Below are 24727 nucleotides of genomic sequence, written 5' to 3' on the forward strand. Positions count from 1 at the left end.
CTCCCTTAGACTAGAGATAGAGAAAGGGAAAGGACCCCTGGCCAGTTAAGTCCAGTCAAAGACGACTATGGTAGGAAGACACTCCTACCCACCGAGGTAGATGCACCCAGGAGCCCCCCCCCCAGACTACTAACCTGCTGTTTCAGAGGAAGCAGGACACTATCCAAAGCAAATAATCGACCCATTATCTGGACCCTTGCCCTTCCCACTGGCCCATTGAATGCCCCATTCCAAGGCTTTCCAATGGTTCCCACTGGCAGGGTCCCAGACAACATCCCTCCTGCCTGCCTGTTCAGTGGGTGGAAGGGGGGGATCTCTGTGCTGGTGAATTGGCACTGATATCACTCTTCTGGCAATGAGGAGAGCTGGCGGAGGTTGTCAGGGCTACCCCTCCGCCCAATGCAGCTCTTCACCCAAAGGGGATTTGCATTGCACAGCTAACTCTCACTTTCGCGCTCTCTCTCTCGATCTATGGAGGATTTAATTCTGCAGGGAAAGCCAGCCGGTCCCTTTCCCTGTCATTAAATTCTCCTAAATCAATTGAATTAAAGATGGCCGAAGCCCGGCAGAGAAACAGCTCAGCTTTTCCTCTCCCCCATTCGGCTGCTCGGTCCATTCAGCAATCCATGTGCCAATCACCCAAGCCGCCCTGTTTCCTCTCTCACACACCCTGGCTCTTGCTTTTCCAGCCATATAGGACATGTAAGCCTGCTACAGTCTCATTCAACTTGACACCTGTTTCGTTTTAAAAGAGGCTCCTATAAATAGAAGAAGAGAATGCAAATCTCGGTGGCTTTGCACTGTATTCTGGAAAAAGCGACTTACAACCCCGTGGGAGGGGGGAGGGAAGCGAGAAGGAGGGGGAAAGAGACACTATCTTGCCTCAAAACCTGGCAGCTCTATTTAAGGGCCGTTGCTTTTAATTTAAATGCTCATTTCTTTTTCTATTTTCAGATCCTCCCTGGGATTTTAGGAATGTTGAGACGTGCTGCTTATAAAGCCCTAAGTACAAGATGGTCACGGACGGCTGGAAGGAGGCATGTTCTAATGGAAACAAATCACTTGTCAGTGAGCAGCCTTCAAACTTTGAACAAAAGCTCAAAGGGCTCAGGAAAAGAGACAGGTTGGTTGGCTTCTAAGGCCTGGGTGCATGCTCACAGCCCCCCCTTCCCCAAAAGCTCCACGGTTATTTAATGCGAGGTTAAATTATGTCCACAATTTGGACGAGGTGATGCAACATCAGCATTCCCTGTTAAAAGGAAATCCATGGGATTTCCATCCTTCCAAGCTCAACTTGACTTTGCAAAACAAGATTGTGGCTCAGTTGGAGCCTGTATTTTCTAGGGAGTCTCTCAGAAATCCATTTGAAACCTCCCCAAAACAAGTCCCTTCCTCTTGTTTGAAACATGCCAGCTGCTTTCCATTACAAAATCTTCTTTTCAGCTGTAGGGTCTTGTATATAATTCTCTATGGTAGAACTGGGATGGGTTCCTCTTGTCAATGAGGTAATATCTCTGGTCTAAGTGGGACGTGGGTGGCGCTGTGGTCTAAACCACTGAGCCTCTTGGGCTTGCTGATCAGAAGGCCGGTGGTTCGAATCTCCGTGACGGGGTGAGCTCCCGTTGCTCTGTCCCAGCTCCTGCCAACCTAGCAGTTCAGAAGCATGCCAGTGGGTTTGAGCCCCACATTTGGCAAAAGATTCCTGCATTATAAGGGGTTGGGCTAGATGACCCTTAGGGTCCCTCCCAAACTTGATTCCCTGATTCTCTGATTCAATGAATAATAATAATAATAATAATAATAATAATAATAATAATAATAATAATTTATTATCTATACCCCGCCTATCTGGCTGGGTTTCCCCAGCCACTCTGGGCGGCTTCCAACAGAAATATTAAAATACACTAATTTCTTAAAGATTGAAACCAATATCCCCGCTCCCATGGGTTCCATCTATTCACACATCACATTTGTGCACATGGAAACACCATTCTGCGTCAACCACATTTGAAACCTCCCATGTACTCACGCAAACATATACCAGCCAACATCCAAAAACATGACATCCATTCACGTTTGTGCCATGGCTTCAATCCATAAATATCCACTGGCTTCTGATTGTCTTCCAAAGGTGAACTTCCATCAGGCAACATCCACAAACATCAGTCTGCTTTAGCCTTGTAGCCTCTGTCAACTTCTGAATCCAAAAGTCACGGGTTTCTATCCACCAACATCTGCCAGCTTCTCTTAGGTCCATCATGAGACGTCCGCCAGCTCCCAACCACAGATACCAGCAGCCTTCAAGCAAGCAAACTTGCCTTATTAGCATCCCACTGCCAGAGGATTGTATCCTTCCATTCACCATTTTGCCTCCTCCAATTGGAAGAAACCTGGGCAGTGCTGGATGTCACATCCATTGCCAGGTGTGTCCTGTTGGAAATAGAAAAGGGCTTTCCCCTTGGCCTGCCTTGATATCCACTCAGTTGCCAAGGGCTTTTGTGATATCACAATAAACCCACAGCCAATGGCAACAGCTGGGGAGGCATCATCTTCATTGCTTTGAGCCTCACAATGGTGGGTGGACCTATCAGTGATTGTGTGCTTGTTTAATCAGGAAGCGGGTGGTGCTGTGGTATAAACCACCAAGACTTTTGGGCTTCCCAATAAGAAGGTTGGTGGTTAGAATCCCCACGAAAGGGGAGTTCCCGCTGCTCAGTCCCAGCTCCTGCCAACCTAGGAGTTCGAAAGCAAACCAGTGCAAGTAGATAAATAGGTACCACTGTGGAGGGAATATAAACGACATTTCTGTGTGCTCTGGTTTCCGTCATGCTGTTCTGTTGCGCCAGAAGTGGTTGAGTCCTGCTGGCCACATGACCTGGAAAGCTGTCTGTGGACAAACGCCGGCTCCCTCGGCCTGAAAGTGAGATGAGTGCTGCAACCACATAGTCACCTTTGACTGGACTTAACCACCCAGAGGTCCTTTACCTTACCTTTTACCTTCTGCCAGCTTAGGTTGTTGGGATAGCTATGGCAGCTTGTGGCCACTGTAATCCATGCATTGATAATGGCCAGGTTGGATTACGGCAGTATACTCCATGTGGGGCTGCCCTTGAGGTTGGTCCAGAAGTTCAGCAACTCCAAGATGGGGTGGCTTGACTGATCTCTGGGGCAGGATATTGCCACCATGTTATGCCACTGCTGAAGGAATTGAACTGGCTGGGTTTGGTGTTTATTATAAAATTTATTTTTGCATTTTCTATTTTACGTAAACACACGAATTAAATACATAGACATATATATTTGACCTCTCTCCCATGCCCATTGTGGATCTTAATTGAATGATTTCTCCCTCTGCATCTCTTTCATAACTCTATTCTTGTCAATCCTTTGCCAATCCATAGTTCAAATTTTTACCACAAGTTTTCGGTCAATCCTACCAATGTATGTAATTGTTTACAATAAAATTATAAAGTTTCCCCATTCTTTATTAAAGACCTCCTCTACCTAGTTTCTAATTCTTCCTGCACGTTTTGCCATCTCGGCATAGCTCATTAATTTTGTCTGCCACTCTTCTTTGGCTGGAGTTGTATTCTCTTTCCATTTCTGGGTTAACTGAATCCGCACAGCCGTGGTTGCGTACATAAATTGTCCTGTTTGGTCCTTTGGAATCTCTGGTCCTATAATACCTAAAAGAAAAGCTTCTGGTTTCTTAAGAAAAGTTATTTTCAGTATTTTCCCCCCAATTCATTATATATCATTTTGCAGAAGTCTTTTATCATCTCACATGACCACCACATGTGATAAAAAGTACCCTCTTTTTCTTTACATTTCCAACATGTTTTGGACTTTTATTTATACATCTTAGCTAATTTACCAGGAGATAAATACCAATGATACATCATCTTCAGATAATTCTTCAAAATGTAACATACAAAATGTAACAAAATGTAACAACAACATTTTAATGTCTGTTGTCATGTCTATTTCCATAGTCTCTCTCACGCTGCTAATTCAATGTTATAACCAAAATCCTTGGTTTTGGTGTTGAGGCCCTACACAGTTTGACAGGGGTGCCAGCTTGAATAAAATATTTGGTGGGGGGGAGAGCAAGTAAGCCCTGCCCCACATAATCGTTCACATGACATGGCAGACACACACCATTTGAATGACAATGTGCACCAACTTTTGGGGTCCCAGCCCCCTCAAATATTTTATAGGGGGCCAAAGACCCCACACTAGTTCCAATCAGCACAATATAGGAAGTGGGTGGGTCTTCTGTGTTGTGGCACCTACTTCTTGGGATTCCCTCATTGTCATCTTGGTGCCTACTGAAGACCTCCTTCTTCCCACAAGACTCTTTAGTAGAGCTCTTTCCCAGTCTGCATCTGTACTGGAACTGTTTTTAGATTTTTGTGTGTGTGTGTGTGTGTGTGTGTGTTTGCTGCCCTTGGGCTCCTTTGGGATAAAGGGTGGGATATTAATTGAATGAATGGATGGATGGATGAATGAATGAACTGGGTTTGGCAGGATCTCTAGACTTGTGTACCTTTCGATTCCTTCTTCCCTTCTTGGTTTTCCAGTCCTACTTGGAGTGCAATTGAAAATAATAATTTGCTACATGAAGCGGCAATTTGTGGGTTGCCTCAAATCAGGACAGGGCTATCGCTGCACATGGTGCTGAGATGGGAGAGCAAGTGAGCACAGGCAAAATCACTGCTTAGCATTTATGTCTGAACCATCCCTGCAATCTTTAGCTCCAGCTCAAGTTATTTGAACAGGGCCCTTCCTTCTTTTATTGGCGTTTGAGATTGTCATTTAAAGGTAAAGGGGGTCCCTGACCATCAGGTCCAGTCGTGTCCGACTCTGGGGTTGCGGCGCTCATCTCACTCTATAGGCCGAGGGAGCAGGTGTTTGTCCACAGACAGCTTCCGGGTCATGTGGCCAGCATGACAAAGCCGCTTCTGGCGAACCAGAGCAGCACACGGAAACGTCGTTTACCTTCCCGCTGTAGCGGTTCCTATTTATCTACTTGCACTTTGACGTGCTTTCGAACTGCTAGGTGGGCAGGAGCTGGGACCGAGCAACGGGAGCTCACCCTGTTGCATGGATTCGAACCGCTGACGTTCTGATCAGCAAGCCCTAGGCTCTGTGGTTTAACCCACAGCGCCACCTGGGTCCCGAGATTGTCATTTACTCAAATGTATTTTTCTATGAGGTTCTCTGCTTGCTCCTACCCAAAGTTTGCCATGCCTTTAGCTTCATCTGACTACGCAGGATGTTGGAACTATAATATCAGAAAGCTTCTGGAATACAAAATCTTTTACATGCAGCAGGAAGTTTGAGTCTGGGAACGGTATCTCGAGTGATACCTTATTTTAATATTTTGTACATATTTGGGGCCATTATTTATTGATTTATTAAATTTATACGCTGAGCTTCATCGAGGATCACAGGGCAGTTTACAGTATAAATTTATCATCAATGTATATATCTATCAGTACATATACAGTATATATAGGGACCCAGGTGGCGCTGTGGGTTAAACCACAGAGCCTAGGGCTTGCTGATCAGAAGGTCGGCGGTTCACATCCCTGTGACGGGGTGAGCTCCCGTTGCTCGGTCCCAGCTCCTGCCAACCTAGCAGTTCGAAAGCACATCAAAGTGCAAGTAGATAAATAGGAACCGCTACAACGGGAAGGTAAACGGTGTTTCCATGTGCTGCTCTGGTTTGCCAGAAGCGGCTTTGTCATGCTGGCCACATGGCCTGGAAGCTATACGCCGGCTCCCTCGGCCAATGATGTGAGATGAGCGCGCAACCCGAGAGTCAGTCACGACTGGACCTAATGGTCAGGGGTCCCTTTACCCTTTACCTTTATACAGTATATACATTAACATCACTACTGGTGGTCTGTATTTGATTTGGTTTAATTTTACACAATAACATACCTGAACACCTGTGGACTATTTAGAAAGCTTATGAATAGTATTTTATATCACCATGTGTACCAAAAGGTGGTTAAAATAACAACAACAGCAAATTTATTAATTTGTTTATTAAAACCCTGCCCGTCCGGCTGGGTTTCCCCAGCCACTCTGGGTGGCTCCCAACAGATTAAAAACAGAATAAAACATCATATGTTAACAGTCCAATGAATGCAATTATTAATCATGGTGATAACAACAGGGGCAATTCAAGGTGGCCTGTGGCTATTGGGTTAAAAATGGTAGATCCTGAATCCCAGTCTTTAATATATTACAAAGAGCTGAACACAATATAAAACGCAAATGATAAAATGCAAATCACAGGACTCCCCCACCCTCAGTGCATGCAATCACTCTGTCCCATACATAAGGGAACCGTTGACAATTTTTGCTTGGCTTAGCCAAGGCTATTAGCTGTACAATTATACTGAACAAACACTTGGCTTCCAGTAAATGACCAATCCATAAATATAATGCTAGAGCACATGAGACTCCCACTGTCTCCTTCTCTCCCTGCACTACCTCTGTAGGATTAATTTGAATTAACAACAATGCAAACTCTTCATTATATGTCTCTTTCTCGAGAGGCGTTTGGCAACGTGAGCCTTCAGCCACTTATGTTTGACTAACGTGTATCATATTTGCATAATATAAAGAGACAATTGAGCTCCATGATTGACTGCCTGGAGAAATGCGCTGTTAATTTCCACTAAAATTAGCACTGTTCCTTTAATTATCCTAGCTTAATTGCTACTACGTCTGGCTTTTGAAGAAAAATATTTCAAACATTTTAGATGCGAGTGTTTTCTTGTTTGTGACATTCTCAAGAGGGCTTGAAATGGCTTTTCTTTTTGGTTCCCATGAACTAAAGCCATAAATGGAAAATGTTATGCAAATATGAGTATTGACTTTCTAACATGAACAAGAAGCCTAATAGCTTTCGGTATACTGTATAATCAAGTTGCTCCCGTATTAAATATAGTAGGCTAAGATGTTCTCTTTATGCATATTTATGGAGAGTTAAGATCCACTGTGTTAAATGAGGCTCTGTCCAGTTGAATTTTGTGAAAGAAGAGCAGTCTAACTTTAAATTTCTCAATTCAAAGAATCCCTATGTATGGAAGGAAGGTTGTAGCATCCTTGTATTCTGACAGCTGTGTTGTCAGCGATAATGTTCATTTCCATGGCCAGTTATTTATTTCATTATTCTTATTTATTAAACTTTTAGTTAGGCTGTATACACATTAACGTTCCTTCTTGGATCAATGCACACAAAGTGCCTATTTCTTCTCCATGGCTCTAGATCTATTGCCTCTTTTTTTGCCCCTGAAAAATGCTTAATGAGAAACTGGCGGGGTATAAATAAAAATTTATTTATTTATTTATTTATTTCAAAAATTAAACTGATTGCAGATTGGTTCTACAGCGAGTCTGATCGAAGACAAGATGTAGACCCGGCATAGGCAAACTCCGGCCCTCCAGATGTTTGGGACTACAATTCCCATCATCCCTAGCTAACAGGACCAGTGGTCAGGGATGATGGGAATTATAGTCCCAAACATCTGGAGGGCCGGAGTTTGCCTATGCCTGATGTAGGCAGTCCTGGCAATGGGAGGCGTTTGTGATTGTGTTTCTACCTGAAGGAGCGTCTACACCCCCATGGTTCATCCCGGACATTGAGGTCCAGCTCTGAGGGCCTTCTGGTGGTTCCCTCACTGTGAGAAGGGAGGTTAAAGGGAAGCAGGCAGAGGGGTTGGACTGGATGGCTCTTGTGGTCTCTTTCAACTCTATGATTATATGATTCTAGGGCCTTCTCGGTAGTGGCACCCACCCTGTGGAACGCCCTCCCATCAGATGTCAAGGAAAGGCAGCCCTGTTTAGGGAAGTTTTTAATGTTTGATGTTTTATCGTGTTTTTAATATTCTGTTGGGAGCTGCCCAGAGTGGCTGGGAAAACCCAGCCAGATGGGTGGGGTATAAAAAAAACTATTATTATTACTTACCCTGAAGCGCCGAATCGTGCGTGCTTCCTGCGTGATTCGGCGCTTCTGCGCACGCGCGTGGCATCATGAACGCATTTGCACATGCGTGAATCACCGAACCTGTCCCATTACTTCTGGGTTCGGCGTGTACGTATTCCATGTCGTACGCAACCTGAAGCATACATAACTAGAGGTATGACTGTACCACCCTATACCCAGAGGTCTCAGGGTAGTTGACAGAACAAAATCAACATAAAAACAATGATATATAGAATCAAAGTAAAAACAACCACCCAATAACACCCCCCCAAGAGCCACATTTTAAAAGGGCATAGGATGTCAATTAGATCACCCAAAGGCCTTGTTAAAACGGAACGTTTTTGCCTGGCGCCTAAAGGTGTATAATGAAGGTGCCAGGTGAACTGGGGAAAGCATTACACAGACAGGGAGCCACTGCAGAGAAGGCCCCGTTCTCGTGTTGCCACCCTCCGGACCTCTCATGGAGAAGGCACACAAAGGAGGTCCTCAGAAGATGATCTCAGAGTCTGGGTAGGTGCATATGGAAAGAGGCGGTTCTTGAGGTATTGCGGTCCTGAGCCGTTTAAGGCTTTATAGGTCAAAACCAGCACTTTGAATTGGGCCTGGAAACTAACTGGTAGCCAGTGCAGTTGGATCAGGATCGGTGTAATTTTCTCAAACTGTCTTGCTCTGGTGAGCAACCTGACCGCTGAATTCTGCAATAGCTGAAGTTTCCGAACTTCAAACTCTCTCAAACAGAGTCCTCCTTTAAGCACTGTGCTCTGTAACACATGACCACCTTAGGTGTAAAGCAGCTTCATGCAGTTATGATGACAGTGCATGGCTCCCCAGAGACCTTTACGCATTGATGTGCGCCAACCCCATCTAACAGTTACGTGTGGTTCATGACCCAAGCATTTCTTGCATGTGAGCGGCTAAACCAGTTTACATTCAGGTTCAAGCGGGCTAGGAAGCCTGCGGGGAGCTCAAGACTGCTTCTGCCTACGTGCCTAGAAAAAGGCGTGATTATTCTGCACAGGTTCCATTGCGCTTATGTAATACCTAATGAATGAAATGCAGAAACCAACATTCCAGCTGTGGCTTAACTGACGCCTTATCTGAGCTCTATTAAAACCTGGACCAAACTAGACAGGATTCTAAGAAACGATGGAAATAGAGATGACCTCCTGTTCACCAAGTGTCATCAAGAATGTCTTTAGCACATGGCATGATAAAAGTCTGCAATTTTCAAGCCCCAAGCAAAAAATGTCCCTGTCTCCTTGCCATACCCAAGGAGTATTTTGCAAGGGTATATTTGCAACATATAGACTGGGTCTGGGTCACTACAAAGCTTAGTACTAGCCTGACCTGCTAGCATCTAAAAGGAAGGAAGGTGGAGGAGTGAAAGTGAATATTTTGCCATTGATTGTAGGCATAATGACACAACCTTGATGGCAGAAAGTGAGGAGGAATTAAAGAACCTTTTAATGAGGGTGAAAGAGGAGAGCGCAAAATATGGTCTGAAGCTCAACATCAAAAAAACCAAGATCATGGCCACTGGTCCCATCACCTCCTGGCAAATAGAAGGGGAAGAAATGGAGGCTCCTTGATCACTGCAGATGGTGACAGCAGTCACGAAATTAAAAGACGCCTGCTTCTTGGGAGAAAAGCAATGACAAACCTAGACAGCATCTTAAAAAGCAGAGACATCACCTTGCCTACAAAGGTCCGTATAGTTAAAGCTATGGTTTTCCCAGTAGTGATGTATGGAAGTGAGAGCTGGACCATAAAGAAGGCTGATCGCCGAAGAATCAATGCTTTTGAATTATGGTGCTGGAGGAGACTCTTGAGAGTCCCATGGACTGCAAGAAGATCAAACCTATCCATTCTTAAGGAAATCAGCCCTGAATGCTCATTGGAAGGACAGATCGTGAAGTTGAGGCTCCAATACTTTGGCCACCTCATGAGAAGAGAAGAATCCTTGGAAAAGACCTTGATGTTGGGAAAGATGGAGGGCATTAGGAGAAGGGGACGACAGAGGACGAGATGGTTGGACAGTGTTCTCGAAGCTACGAACATGAGTTTGACCAAACTGCGGGAGGCAGTGGAAGACAGGAGTGCCTGGCGTGCTATGGTCCATGGGGTCACGAAGAGTCGGACACGACTAAACGACTAAACAACAACAAGGCTTGCTAAGATTAACAAGACAGAATCAGATAAGTGCTGGAAGTGTAAAGAGGTGGAGGGAATATTCTTTCATATATGGTGGAAATGTAAAAGGGTATTGGGAAATGATTTATAATGAATTAAATTATATGCAACCTTTAGACTACAGTGGTACCTCGCAAGACCAAATTAATTCGTTCCACGAGTCGTTTCGTGTTGCGATAATTTCATCTTGCGAAGCGTGGTTTCCCATAGGAATGCATTGAAATTTAATTCATACGTTCCTATGGGGGGGAGCGCAAAAAAAGGCGCTGACTCACCCGCCATGGCCGCTCCGGATGTTTTTTAGGCTCTGGAGAGGGGGAAGCAGGAGGAGGGCCAGGGAGAGGCCCCCTCCCTCCTTCCCCAGCAGCCGGACCCTCGCGCCCAAGCAGACAGCCCATTCACGCGCAGGCAGGCAGGCTTAAGGTGAGTAAGGGGGCATCCGGTTGCTGCAGAAGCTGGGCGATGGCAGGTGGTGGAAGCGCGAGGCGGCCGGGCTCCAGGAGATGGCGGGCAGCGGAAGCGTGAGGCGGCCGGGCTCCGGGCGATGGCGGGAGGCGGAAGCGCGAGGTGGCCGGGCCCCCAGGCGATGGCAGTGGTGGAATCGCGAGGCGGCCGGGCTCTCGGTCTGACTTTCTCCTCGCAGCACCCTGCTGTCAGGAGTATGGGCAGGAGTCAGGCTCTGGGGCCTGTAGTGCTTTGCAGGACTGGGGCCTGCCTCAGCTTGTGCTGGAGAAGCAAGGAGTGGCCACACAGGTGAAGACCTCAGCTTGTGCTGGAGAGGCAAGGAGTGGTCACTCAGGTGAGGCCACTTGATACCTCACTGCACCTGGTGGCAGGAGCTGGGAGGGATAAAAGCTCAGCATTTCCCTTCAGCTCTTTGCCACAGCAACGCTATCCCTGCTTGGTTGCATCTGGCCTCTTGATCCTTGCTCCTTGGACCCTTGCCTTGCTGACGCCTTGATTCTTGCTCTGTGGACCCTTGCCTTGCCGACGTCTTGATCCTTGCTCCGTGGACCCTTGCCTTGCCGACGTCTTGATCCTTGCTCCGTGGACCCTTGCCTTGCCGACGTCTTGATCCTTGCTCCGTGGACCCTTGCCTTGCCGACGTCTTGATCCTTGCTCCGTGGACCCGTGCCTTGCCAACTCCTTGACCCTTGACCCTTGTACCTTCGCCTTGATCCTTGACCCTTGTACCTTCGCCTTGCTTCTTGTTCCTTGAACCTTCGCCTTGCTTCTTGTTCCTTGAACCTTCGCCTTGCTTCTTGTTCCTTGAACCTTCGCCTTGCTTCTTGTTCCTTGAACCTTCGCCTTGCTTCTTGTTCCTTGAACCTTCGCCGTGCTTCTTGTTCCTTGAACCTTCGCCGTGCTTCTTGTTCCTTGAGCCTTCACCTTGCTCCTTGACTCCCAGACCTTCGCCTTCGCCTCTGCCTTGCTCCTTGACCCTGCAACTGCCTGCTGCTGGACCCTCAGCCCTGCACCTGTTCCTGCTTCTACACCACCATCTTGCCTCTGGTCCTGACGCCCGTCGACCGGACCGTGACACCTGCTTCGTCTTGCGAAGTTTTCTATGGCACGGCCATAGAAAACTTTGTCTTCTGAGTCTGCCAAAAAATCGCAAAACGCTGTCGTCTTGTGATTTTTTTGTGCCGTGAGGCGTTCGTCTAGCGAGGTACCACTGCATTTTAAAATCATGAGGATTCATGCCTTGCATTGATGTGTCTGTGGCACTGCTAACAAGCATCAGATTCGGGGGATCATTCAAATCAGAGGTGGACTTAAGGGGATGTGATTGGTTTGCCCATATTGGGTGCTGAGCCAAGAGGGTGCTGCAAGAGATGCCACAACAGTGGCGGAGAATGGAAGGCGAGAGGTAGAGTGGGTGGGCCAAATTTGGGTGTCACACAGGGCACCCCTGAAATTTGAACGCCCAAAGTCTGCCACTATGTACGTTCAAACAAATGTGTTTTAATTTTGCTGGAACTGACTTTTACCCAAACCCATGGAAAAGTAAAGTGTGTGTGTGTCACTTTGCCTGTAGGTCAGGGCAGCAGGGGAGGGACGGATGCAACCAGGGGGTACCAGGGTGTCCATGACACACACTCAAAATCCCAAATGTGCTGACAGGCCCCGAATGGCTAGCAATTAGCACTGCAAAGCCAGCAAATGCAAATGAAGTAACACTGGAAGGAAAAGGCCATTATTTCTGTGGGTACTTGTAGCTGCAATTGGTGCTGTATATGCCAAAAGCAGGGATAGCTGGAACTCTTGGTTCTGCTGCTTAACTTTAGCACTCCTGACGGCAAGAAGTCTCTGAAACAACAAGCCAAAATGACTCGGCAAAAATACAGTTCAGGTAAGAAAAATACATAGAAATTCAAAACACATCTCTCGTGTGTTTGCTTATATGCAAAAAAAGTGTGCTTCTTATTATCATTTGTAAAAAGAAAAAATTATCACGTCTGAAACATTAACTTTCTTCTTCTTTTCAATTGGAGAGGAGTTATGTAAGTGAAAGAATTAAAAAATGAGGTGGTAATAATGAGTCACTGCCCTTTTTCGCAAACCGTGTTGCATAACCCTCCCAGCAATAAAGAAGCAAAACACACACACACACAACACAACAACCCTAAAGCAGCCCAGACCTTTAAAGCGAGTTGAAAGTTCTCTGTTACGAAACCTAAAGCTGTTTAATAAAAGCAGAACTCTCGCGCTTCCTTGAAAATTCACCACACCTACGTCTGGCGAAAGATTTGCCAGCTGTCCAAAAATAGAAACTTGGAACAATCAACACAGATATTGTGTCATCTGACAACTTCAAACAAAGCTCTAACACAGCAAACATGGGATTTGATTGATTGGTTTATTTTTAAGGAGGTAGGGGAGAGGGGTAACTCTGTGCAAGGCCAGAGTTCATGCTTCCAAAGAGCTAAGGAAAAGTATATGAATGGGAGCCAGTTTGAATCGGAGTCCTATTGAAGTCAAGAAGATTGGCTTGGCTCTGGCCCAGATATTCCTGTGCAAAGGGCTTGCAGATCAGGATTTTACAGAGTGATAACATTTCTATTGTACAATAAAGACTTTGTCAGCTCTTGCTATTTTTGTGCTTGTGGCTGACTGTAATGAGAACAATTCTGAGTGTCGTTTCTATTCACCGAGTAAAACCCCATGTAAACCGAGCTATCAACAAGCTGATGTAACACAGTTTATATAATAACTCTGAAGTGCTTTGCCCGCCTGATTATTGTTACAATTAACCACATGCCTTTTACGTACATTATGAAAGCTCTCGCCTGTCCCAGTTAATGAAACAAAGCCTGGCAAACTTGCTGGGGCTCTGCAGCAAGTTGCCTAAAGGGCTGAGAGACAACTAAGGTTATGATTGATGCCATTTTTGAAACGGCAGCAGTTATCAGCCTGCATGACCTAATTCGCGGAGCAAACATTAACCTAATTCATGACAGATGAGAACCAAAGTTGTCTCTTCGTGTTTCAACACAGAGTACAAGAGATGGCAAAGAGCCTCCCTCTTCTTATGGCCCAGATCAGCCTCACCTTACATCACTTAGCGGGTGGTGCTGTGGTCTAAACCACGAGCCTCTGGGCTTGCCAATCAGAAGGTCAGCAGTTTGAATCTGTGCGATGGGGTGAGCTCCCGTTGCTCTGTCCCAGCTTCTGCCAACCTAGCACTTCGAAAGCACACCAGTGCAAGTAGATAATTAGGTACCGCTGTGGCGTTTCCGTGTGCTCTGGTTTCCGTCACAGTGTCCCATTGCACCAGAAGTGGTTTAGTCATGCTGGCCCCATGACCCGGAAAGCTGTCTGTGGACAAACGCCAGCTCCCTTGGGCTGAAAGCGAGATGAGCGCCGCAACCCCAGAGTCACCTTTTACTGGACTTAGCTGTCCAGGGGTACTGTTTTACATCACCTGGTCCATTGTTTTACTAGAAATAGGACTTGCCTACATAAGCACAACAGAGGAGCCCATACCCTCCAACACTTCTCCGATGAAAATAGGGGTGTCCTATTCCTAGCAGTTCGAAAGCACGTCAAAATGCAAGTAGATAAATAGGAACCGCTACAGCGGGAAGGTAAACGGCGTTTCCATGTGCTGCTCTGGTTTGCCAGAAGCGGCTTTGTCATGCTGGCCACATGACCTGGAAGCTATACGCCGGCTCCCTCGGCCAATAATGCGAGATGAGCGCGCAACCCCAGAGTCGGTCACGACTGGACCTAATGGTCAGGGGTCCCTTTACCTTTACCTTTATTCCATTGTAATAATAATTTTATTATGTACACCCTGCCCATCTGACTGGATTACCCAACCACTCAGGGCAGCTTCCAACACACACACACACACACACACAAGAACATTAAACATTTTTTTTAAAAAAAAACACTTCCCTATACTGGGCTGCCTTCAGATGTCTTCTAAAGGTTGTATAGTTACTTAACTCCTTGGCTCAAGGGCCACATAACTCCAACATTTCTCCAATGAAAGTAGGGATGTCCTAAGGAAAAGCAGGACATCAAGACCCATCTAGTCAGCATTGTGTTCTCACAGTGGCCAACCAGACACTGGAGTTACCGTGGGGATGGGGAGAAAGAGAGAGAGAGAGAGAGAGACAGACAGACAGACAGACAGACAGACAGACAGACAGACAGACAGACAGACTGTAAACCTTAAAGACCCAGCACCTGATTTCAGGAGTGCCTGCCTTCTTGTTGTCCTTTTTATTCATTCCACCACTTTTGGCTACACGAAGTTCATGGAAAAATATTGTCCCTCCACTCTGACCCATTTCAACTTCCACATGCAGAAGCTACACACAGACACTTCTACAGCTCCTAATGGGGCAAGCAAGAGGAGCTCATGAAGGAGATGGCTTGGAGAGAATCCAGAGGGTTGGACAGAACAGTCCACCTAGGGTTGCCCCCCCCCCCCAGTGCTTGAAGGGACTGGTTTGGAAAACTTGCACCATGTATAGTGGTTTACCCAGACCATATATTTTTGAACCGTGCTTTTTACTCACAAGAAGGCTGCTTTCTTTCAAATGCTGAGATTCAGCATTTGAAAGAAAGCAGCCTTCTTCTGAGTAAAAAACACGGTTCAAAAATATATGGTCTGGGCAAACCAGCCTAGCAAGAGAAGTTTTTAAAAGTTGGTTGGCCAACATACATTAATTGGCCACTGACTGACACTCCCTCTTGTCACACGTTTTAGACTGCTTCCATCTGTGTTCAAATGATACAAACATGTTGTCTGCATAAAATAATACCCCCATCAATTTAAATTGAGCTTACATGTATGCAGTGCAGGGAGTTGCACTAATTGACCCTTTGGGTTTCTTCCAACTTAACAGTTCTGCAATTCAATGAGGTGCCAGTAGCCATCTTCAAATATCTTAAGAACTGTCACATGGAAGATGGAGCACACTTGTTTATTCCTCCTCCGGGAACCAATGGATTCGAGTTACAAGAAAGGAAATGCCAAAGAAATTTCAGGAATAACTTTCTGACAGTAAAAGCTGTTCGACAGTGGAACAAACTCCCTCAGGGGGTGGTGGACTCTCCTTCATTGGAGGTTTAGAAGCAAAGATTGGATGGCCATCTGTCGTGGATGCTTTATATGAGATTCCTGCATTACAGGGGGTTGGACTAGATCAGGGGTAGGCAACCTAAGGCCCGTGGGCCGGCTGCGGCCCAATCGCCTTCTCAATCCAGCCCACGGACGGTCCAGGAATCAGCGTGTTTTTACATGAGTAGAATGTGTCCTTTGATTTAAAATGCATCTCTGGGTTATTTGTGGGGCCTGCCTGGCGTTTTGACATGAGTAGAATGTGTCCTTTGATTTAAAATGCATCTCTGGGTTATTTGTGGGGCCTGCCTGGTGTTTTTACATGAGTAGAATGTGTCCTTTGATTTAAAATGCATCTCTGGGTTATTTGTGGGGCCTGCCTGGTGTTTTTACATGAGTAGAATGTGTCCTTTGATTTAAAATGCACCTCTGGGTTATTTGTGGGGCCTGCCTGGTGTTTTTACATGAGTAGAATGTGTCCTTTGATTTAAAATGCATCTCTGGGTTATTTGTGGGGCATAGGAATTTGTTCATTCCCCCCACCCCCAAATATAGTCAAGCCCACAACATGGTCTGAGGGACAGTGAACCAGCCCATGGCTGAAAAAGGTTGCTGACCCCTGGACTAGATGATCCCTGGGGTCCCTTCCAACTCTATGATTCTATATCTTGATAAAGGTCCAATGGGTGCCAGCACAAAATGGCTGCCATTGGCAGCAAAAACAACAACAGGGTGCCCGGAATCCCCACCAGTGAGTACTGTCACAAAAAATTACATAAATAAAAACCTGCTCACGTGTAAGGGCAGCCAATACACTTGTGTACTGGACTCTGGACTCCTGTATGCTTCCTGATCGAATGAAACATTGGAATATTCAGTAAGAGGATGCCAAAATGCATGCTGAAGTTTCTCTTCTCATAGAAGACAAATGAATTAGTTGCAGATATTCTAGATCACAGTATGTTTTCAGTTGCAGAGGCTGCGCTCATGCAAGGGCTGCTCTCTTATCAAGAGTAGCTATCTGAAGAAATGCAGAAAACAAATAAAGCACAGATGCAATAAATTATCAGTTCGTTTCACAGAAGTTTCTTTTTATCTCCACATGCAATTTTTAAAAGTTTGATCCCTTTTGTTTTGAGGTTGTTGTTTTTACACCAGAATAACTCTTCAATAGACTTCTCCTCCTGTAATTCAGAGGGTGTCTGTTTTGTCCTCTCTAATTCACAGATGTAAATCTCGATTCTGCGCCTTTTTGCCTGTTATTTCTTCAACTGACAACCACACGCAAGACCACCGAGATTATATTTAGAATGAATAAAAGCCTAGACACCCAGGCCACAAGCCACAATCCATAAAACATGTTTTTAGTGAAGGAGTGTTCACTGCTTTGCGGTCAATCGCCATTTTTTTAAAATTGAAATAGAAATGTTGGTTTACAAGCCACAAGGTTAAAGTTATAGATTACAAGCCCCCAATCTGGCTCCCTGTCAACAGCACAAAAAAGAATTAGATTAACCTTCACTTTCAAAGTGCTTGTTGCTAATCGAATATCAGATCTCTGCTTTGTGCCTAACCAGGAAGCTGTGCACTTCACTTAAGGCAGGAATGGGAGATCTTTTCCCCTCTGCATGACAACTGCATTTCTCCTTGGGCAATCTTCTGTGTCAGGGGTGGGCAGGAAAAAGTGGACACACCCAAGGTTGTGAGATGCTTGCCTTTGTACAGTAGGCTACATTCCAGCCCTCACTCGCTGGATCATCACCTTGCCGTGGTGAGTGGGTTTGCACATTCCTATGACCCTTGTGAGTGAAGCCATCAGGGAGTGAGAAATGTCCCTATTTTCATCTAAGGAATGTTGGAGGGCATGGATACCAGCTCCTGTACAGTCATACCTCGGTTTAAGTACGCCTCGGTTTGAGTATTTTCAGTTTAAGTACTCCGCGGACCTGTCTGGAACGGATTAATCCACTTTCCATTACTTTCAATGGGAAAGTTCGCTTCAGATTAAGTACACTTCAGGTTAAGTATGGACTTCCGGAACCAATTACACTCATACCTCGGGTTAAGTACGCTTCAGGTTGAGGACTCCGCGGACCTGTCTGGAACAGATTAATCCACTTCCCATTACTTTCAATGGGAAAGTTCGCTTCAGGTTAAGTACAGACTTCCGGAACCAATTGTGTTTGTAAACCGAGTTACCAATGTAATGTCCTTTTTGAGACTGAGTATAAACACAGACTTCATGGCTTTAAAATGGCTTTTCTTTTCTTGCTGTTTGCTTCACCTCCTGCATTGTGTAACATCTTGTGCTGAAGAGTTCCTTTTTGTATTTTGTAACATTTTGGTTGGTCATAATAAAGGCAAAGCCCAGCTGTGGATTTTGGAGTTTGGTCTTTCTTTCTTTCTTTTCACAGGTAAGTACAGAACATAAGGAAGCTTCCCTCCCTCCCTCTCCATGGTCAATCTGGCAGGACACCTATGGGCAAAAACCATACGCTGTTGTCATAGCATCTGACATAAAATATGGCACAAAATGTGTCTATTATGTGTTCATTTCTTCTTGTCCAAAGTTCACAAGTTCACAACTTCTCCATTAGAGCCAAAGTTCAAGTTTTAAGCTCCCCGGTGCTTGGCAATGGTCAATTTAGCCACTGCAATAGGATGTACAATCAAATCTTTGGAAGGCAGTCAGAAACACAATAAAAAAGTAGAGAGGAGTGCAACGTTAAGATCAGGTCATGTTTGGTTATGTGCAGAATTTCCTGGAAGAGAGCTGTTGTTTTTCTTATACCTTTGATATCTGTGTTTCCGTGCATGTATGCTTGCTGGCCTCTGACGAGCTGCCTTTAGCATTGTGGCACCGTGAATACACTCAGAAGCTGGCTGAAATCTCTGCCGGATGAACTGGGAGGTTGAAATTTTCTTTTACAGCTTAGTGATGGAGCATAATCACTGCATGGAAAAGGTTCCAGGTTCAATCTTTGGAACACCTAGCTAAAGGAATGTGGCACCAAGACTAGGAAAAACCTCTGTATCTGCCAAGTGCCCTGGAAAAAAAATGGGACATGCCATTTTTCAGCACAAGATCACAGCGGCCATTTTGGATGTTGTGCTCTCGCGTAGCATTTTCAACCCGAGAAAGGACATTTTTGGGGTGAGAGAGCGAGGCACGGGTTATGGGACTCACCTGGGAGTGCATCCTGGAAGACACATGTCCCAGTCTGGGGTCTAAAAAAGTTGTACAATATGGACCTCGCCTTGTCCATAAGTCAGGTTGGCCATTACAAGCGAGTTTCAGCACTAGGCTAGATAGGGCAATGACCTCATCCTTTGTAAGCCGGCTCCTTGCACCATCAGTGGCAGGAATTTAACCATGAGCATTAAAATAAAACACTTACCATAAAAGATGGGCTGAGCTATTTAGGTTAAAGTAATCATCGAGTATTAAAACTGGCAACTAACTAGAAGTTTCTGTTAATCCCTTAGGCTAAAAAGTGTCACACACTGAAACAAAGCCAGAGCAGATTCAAGAGTAGTATCAATTTTCAGAAAGTTTGTGTGACTCCCCCCCCCCCCCTGATGTTCACTCTGGTCTAGAAAAGTTTTCATGTTCTTCTGAGGCATTGGGAATTGCTACGAGGAGGGCCAAGCTGTTAACTTGAGGGAAAGGCCCAGTTTAATGTCCTTTGTTCACAATTGCTAGATGTGTTCATCTTGTGCTCCAGGTCTGATGGATACTTGGGGATCAGGGGGAAAGTATATTTACTTTTGGGGGCAGATTTATGGCATCCTGAGAAGTCAGGTGCCTTTCCATATGGCACAGTATGGGAATCTCAAAATTAAGAGGGTATATTTATCGCTTCCTCTGTGATTGTAGCCCAATGGGTTGAGTGATGGTCCACGTTGGTAGATGATATTTCACCTTTAAGAAGCTGAACTAGCTGATAATACATATCTACGATACTAGCACGTCATTCTGTAGGGTACAGAATGCTCCCCAATGGGAATGTTAGCTCCCCACTTATCCTATGACATTCCATGGCAACCCACATACAGTGGTACCTTGACTTACGAACAACTCAACAAACAAATTTTTCGACTTACGAATGGGGCAAATGGCCGCACGCTTACGAATTTCTCGACATCCAAACGGAAACCGCGGCAGTTTTAGATTTTTCAGTTTCCAATGCATGCCTATGGGAAATCACGTTTCCAATGGCGCTTTTCGACTTACAAATTTTTCGACCTACGAAGGTGCCTTCGGAACGGATTAAATTCGTAAGTTGAGGCACCACTGTATCATTCAATTTCCCTCCCAAACCTCTGAGGGTCTTCTGGCAGTTCCCTCACTGCGAGAAGTGAAGTTACAAGGAAGCAGGCAGAGGGCCTTCTTGGTAGTGGAACCTTCCTGTGGAACATCATTCCATCAGATGTCAAGGAGATAAAGAACTACACTACTTTTAGAAGGCAGTCTTGTATCGGGAATTTTTAAATGTTTGACGCTTTTTGTTTTTATATGTGGAAGCCGCCCAGAGTGGCTGGGGCAACCCAGTCAGATGGGAGGGGTATAAATAATAAAATTGTTGTTGTTCCACAATATACAGGTAGTTGACCATCAGCCCTGCTGGTTGGATGGAAGGAATCCACTCATAAATAAATCTTTAGGTGGAAGGTTTCGGAAGAACATACCGTAACCTGCTTTTCCTGACACAACCTGACATGCCGTACTGGTACTTTATGAAACAAAGAGCACTTTCAGGGCAAGTGAGTTTGACAACATCACTTTTCCTTATTATGAAATACTCGGCAAGGACTGCTTTTGCAACACAACTGGGTTGCACAATGCATTGTGCCTGGTGGTTCTCATAACACACAAGACGAGCCTGGCATCTTAGAATGGGTTATCAGGGAGTTATCTGAGCGTGCAAGAACACTCAAAGAAAAACACAGAAAATAATGCAGAGAAATATGTATGGTACAAGAAAAGCACGATATATCCCTCAAAGCAAAATCAGTGTGCATGGCTTCTATGCAGGAGAGGGCCTGGGGCAGATTGGAAGGAAAACTGCCCTGCCATCAGCCCACTGGGCTATGTAACATGAGCCCTGCCTCCAGAGCTTTGTCTTTTTCGGGGGGGGGGGGGTAATTTTAAATTGGTTTTACAGAGACTTTTTACAAAGTTACACACACACACACACCCATAAAAAGATTCCTCTGAATCTCAGCACTTCCTCCAACCCCCTCCATTGAGTCCCATTTTAAGCATGTATTACTGCATGTTCTTCCATACTCCGATTTTTGTATCAAACCATATTGTCCCTGGTAATTGTTACACTACAAGCGTGATCAAAATCCTGCTAATGTTTCCATCTGCTTACAGTGGTCTCCTAAATAATGTATATTCCCCCCATTCTTTTATAAAGTTATTGTCCTCTTGATTTCTGAGTTTTCCAGTCAGTTTTGCCATCTGGGCATACTTAGTTTGCCATTCCTCTCTGTTAGGGAATCTTTATTTCCATCTCTGGGCTAGTAGTATCCGAGTGGCTGTTGTCGCATACATAAAAGGTCTCTTCTGCTCCTTTGGAACCTATGATTCCTAATAGAAAATGCCTTTTTGGGGACAAAGGTTATTTTAAGCATCCCCCCCATTTCATTACATATCATCTCCCAGAAAGCTTTTGTTACCTTACAAGTCCACCACATATGATAAAAGTTACCTTCTTTTTCTTTACATTTCCAGCAGATATTTATACTTGTCCTATGCATTTTTGCCAACTTAGTAGGGGTCAAATACCACCGGTACATCATTTTCGTATTTTTTTTTTCCAATGCACAATATGCCGTAAATTTCGAATCTGTTTTCCATAGCCTTTCCCAATCTACCATCTGGATAGGAGGTCCCAAATATTTGCCCAGTGTATCATTACCGACTTGACCTGTTCATCTAGAGCTTTATTTGTCAGTTTGGCTTCCCACTCAGGATCGCGTGGCTAGTTTTGCCATTAAGATTTCCAGTAGACCAAGATTGGTTGCTGGAACAAAGGGCAGCACATCTTGCATTGTCCACTATGTGCCTGTCTTTCTTTCACATTATATACAACAGATGGGACAGGCAGAAAAATGCTTGGGTCCTTGTCTTTTTTGCAGTCAACGTTGGAAACTGTGTGCTTAAGAAGGATGCCACCTTTCCCAACCAAATCATGTATACGGCTCAGTTCCCTTTCTCTGCTCCTCGCTACAGGCACAAATAACGAATGGAATAAATCTGCAAAGCAGCAGGACTCTAGCACTGTGAAGTACTTTCTTTCGTACAATTGTCCCCGTAGTTATTAGGAGCAATGAAGTGCCATTACAAAGGCAGCAGTTCTGCAGTCCATACATGACCTGTTTGGATTTCAGTAAGGCATCAGTATAAACAAGCTATAAACCAGGCTGCCGACTGTAAAAGGCCTTTAATACTTCGAGAGATCTCGAATATCCCAATATTTATTTGCTGCTTTAGAAGGCAAGAATTCCAAACGGCGAGCAAGACTAGACAGTTCGGGTTAAGGTCCAACTATAACACATCTCTGTGTTTTCATTATAATAAGCTGTGCACCAAATAAGGGCTCTTTTCTCTGACAGCAAAGGGGGAGCATGAGAATACAACCTGCTCAGTGTGAGAGCCAAGATTGCTGGTTCCTGGGATTACAGCAAATCATTCTCTCTCTCTCTGTATATGTGTATGTGTGTGTGTGTCTTCTAGCATTTGAACTTGCAGTGATGAAAATTAACCTTTCTAATTTTCTGCATGATAAATTAGTGGCGCATCAATTCCAGGCTAAGTATTGTGCTGATGCAATGGATGAAATGCTCATTAAACATATATTACTAATGACTGTAAGGCACCAGTGCAGATGCCCTAGGACATGAAGGGCAGACATTTAAAACACTTGATGTGCAATTTTCTTCACTAATCTCCCCTAACTACTGGCTGAATAACTGTGGAAGGATGTTTAGAACCAGGGCAGGGGGGCTCACTGACTGCAGGAATGGATGATCCCCTATTATTTTGATGGGAGACTTTGAGTAGTACAAGCAGACATGCAGTAGAGAGCAGCATGAATTAAATCCACCCTTGTGTTTATATTGCAGCCCCTCTGCACCATTCCTAGCCTAGGTCTAGCTGGAATTTGCCTTATACTGAGCCACACCTTTGACCCATGTAACCCAATATTCTGTATCCTGACTGGCAGCAACTGTCCAGTTTTTCTGGCAGGAGTCTCTCCCAGCCTTACCCAGAAATACCAAGAACTGAAGCTGGGACTTTTTTGTATGTGAAGCGGATGCTCTGCCACTCAGCTAGTGCTTCCCACAATGGCAGTCCAGCTGTACAATAATGAAGTATTAAATTGTGTTCTTATCTATACATGTAATAAAAACGTAAGAATGTCGTCACGCTGCAGTTCATTTGACCATAGACAGGTGGCACTGTGAGCTACAGCATGATGATATGTGGTGGAAGGGTAGCCCAGGTTTTTTGGTTCCTCCATTTGCCTGCTCTGGGGCCCCTGCGCCTGGGATCCAGATAATTAGGTGAGATGGAAATACTAGTCAACTTTCTCCTCGTCGGTCAGCTTTCTTTGTCACCAGTTACGATGAAGCATTGACCTGGAAGCATGAGCAGCACAGGAAGAAGTGATGGCCAGCCAGCTGACCTGGTAATCTGCCACCACTACCACTTAGGAAGGCAAGTCAGCCCAGATAAGATGCTACATCCCTTAATGTAACACGTCCATCTAGGTATGTAATAGATAATCCGCTGAATCTGTCATCAAACACTCTGAGAACTGTTCGACACTTTTACCAAAACAGGGTGTAAAGGATTTTCAAAGGTCTACAATTTCCTTTGCTTAGGCTTTCATAGCTGCATGCCTGAAAATATGTTGCATCCATCTTCAAGATGTCGGTTTCAGGCCATTCAGACTTTGAAGTCTAATTCATGTCGCTGCTCCTCGACATTAACCAGAGTGCTGACCTCATCAAGATGACAGAGAGACTTTACAAGACAGATGGCAATTTGTTGACGCTTAACACTTAAAAATGGACTCCATTACAAAGGCACTTTATTTAAAGAAACTATCTAAAGAAAGAAAACACAAGTACTCATAGAAAACGTAAATTGCTGACAGATTTGTTTTCAACTCAAGAAAGAAATGTGCTGACAGTGGGGTTTTGCAGAGTACAGTAACTTCAAACTTTTTTATCCTTTTAAATAATGAGACAAAAATAGTAATGAGAGGGTGTTTCGGGTTTTGTTTTCTAATTACCATCTGCTTCTACTCATAAAATCATGCTCAGAAGAATGGATTCCATACATTGAAGAGCAATAAAAGACCGATAAGTATCTTTCCTCACCAGTAAGTTGCAACATACTCAACTTCTATAGGTCATCCGAAAATATCAACTGCAAGGTCATTAAGATCTGAAATCCTGTTGAGTTTTGGAGTAAAGACTGAGAGGACTGACGTTTAATGACAATGGGACTGCTGCCTCAAGGAGAGGTCCTTAATATCATTAAGGTATCCCTTTTCCTCCATCTCTTATCCTATGCATGCTTTAGAAACCCTAAATGGTGTTGCTTCCCGGCAGGTTAGGAACTTACTATCATTAAGGACTGAGTCTGCATCCACATTGTTGTTGTTGTTGTTGTTTAGTCGTGTCTGACTCTTTGTGACCCCATGGACCAGAGCACGCCAGGCACTTCTGTCTTCCAATGCCTCCTGCAGTTTGGTCAGACTCATGTTGGTAGCTTTGAGAACACTGTCCAACCACCTTGTCCTCTGTCGTCCCCTTCTCCTAGTGCCCTCAATCTTTCCCAACATCAGGGTCTTTTCCAGGGAGTCTTCTCTTCTCATGAGGTGGCCAAAGTATTGAAGCCTCAGCTTCAGGATCTGTCCTTCCAGTGAGCACTCAGGGCT

General features: G+C 44.9%; 1 long non-coding RNA gene across 1 annotated transcript; it reads left to right on the top strand.

Moving 5' to 3' along the window:
- The first annotated feature begins 564 nt into the window (after nucleotides 1-564).
- LOC148684368 (uncharacterized) lies at nucleotides 565-5085 on the top strand. The gene is made up of 3 exons (XR_015946123.1): nucleotides 565-702; nucleotides 955-1123; nucleotides 2132-5085. It is a non-coding gene; the product is annotated as an uncharacterized LOC148684368 (long non-coding RNA).
- Nucleotides 5086-24727: the final 19642 nt, after the last annotated feature.

Source organism: Zootoca vivipara, chromosome 10, assembly GCF_965207765.1.
Source record: "Zootoca vivipara chromosome 10, rZooViv2.hap1.1, whole genome shotgun sequence".
In the NCBI taxonomy this organism is placed as follows: Eukaryota; Metazoa; Chordata; class Lepidosauria; order Squamata; family Lacertidae; genus Zootoca; species Zootoca vivipara.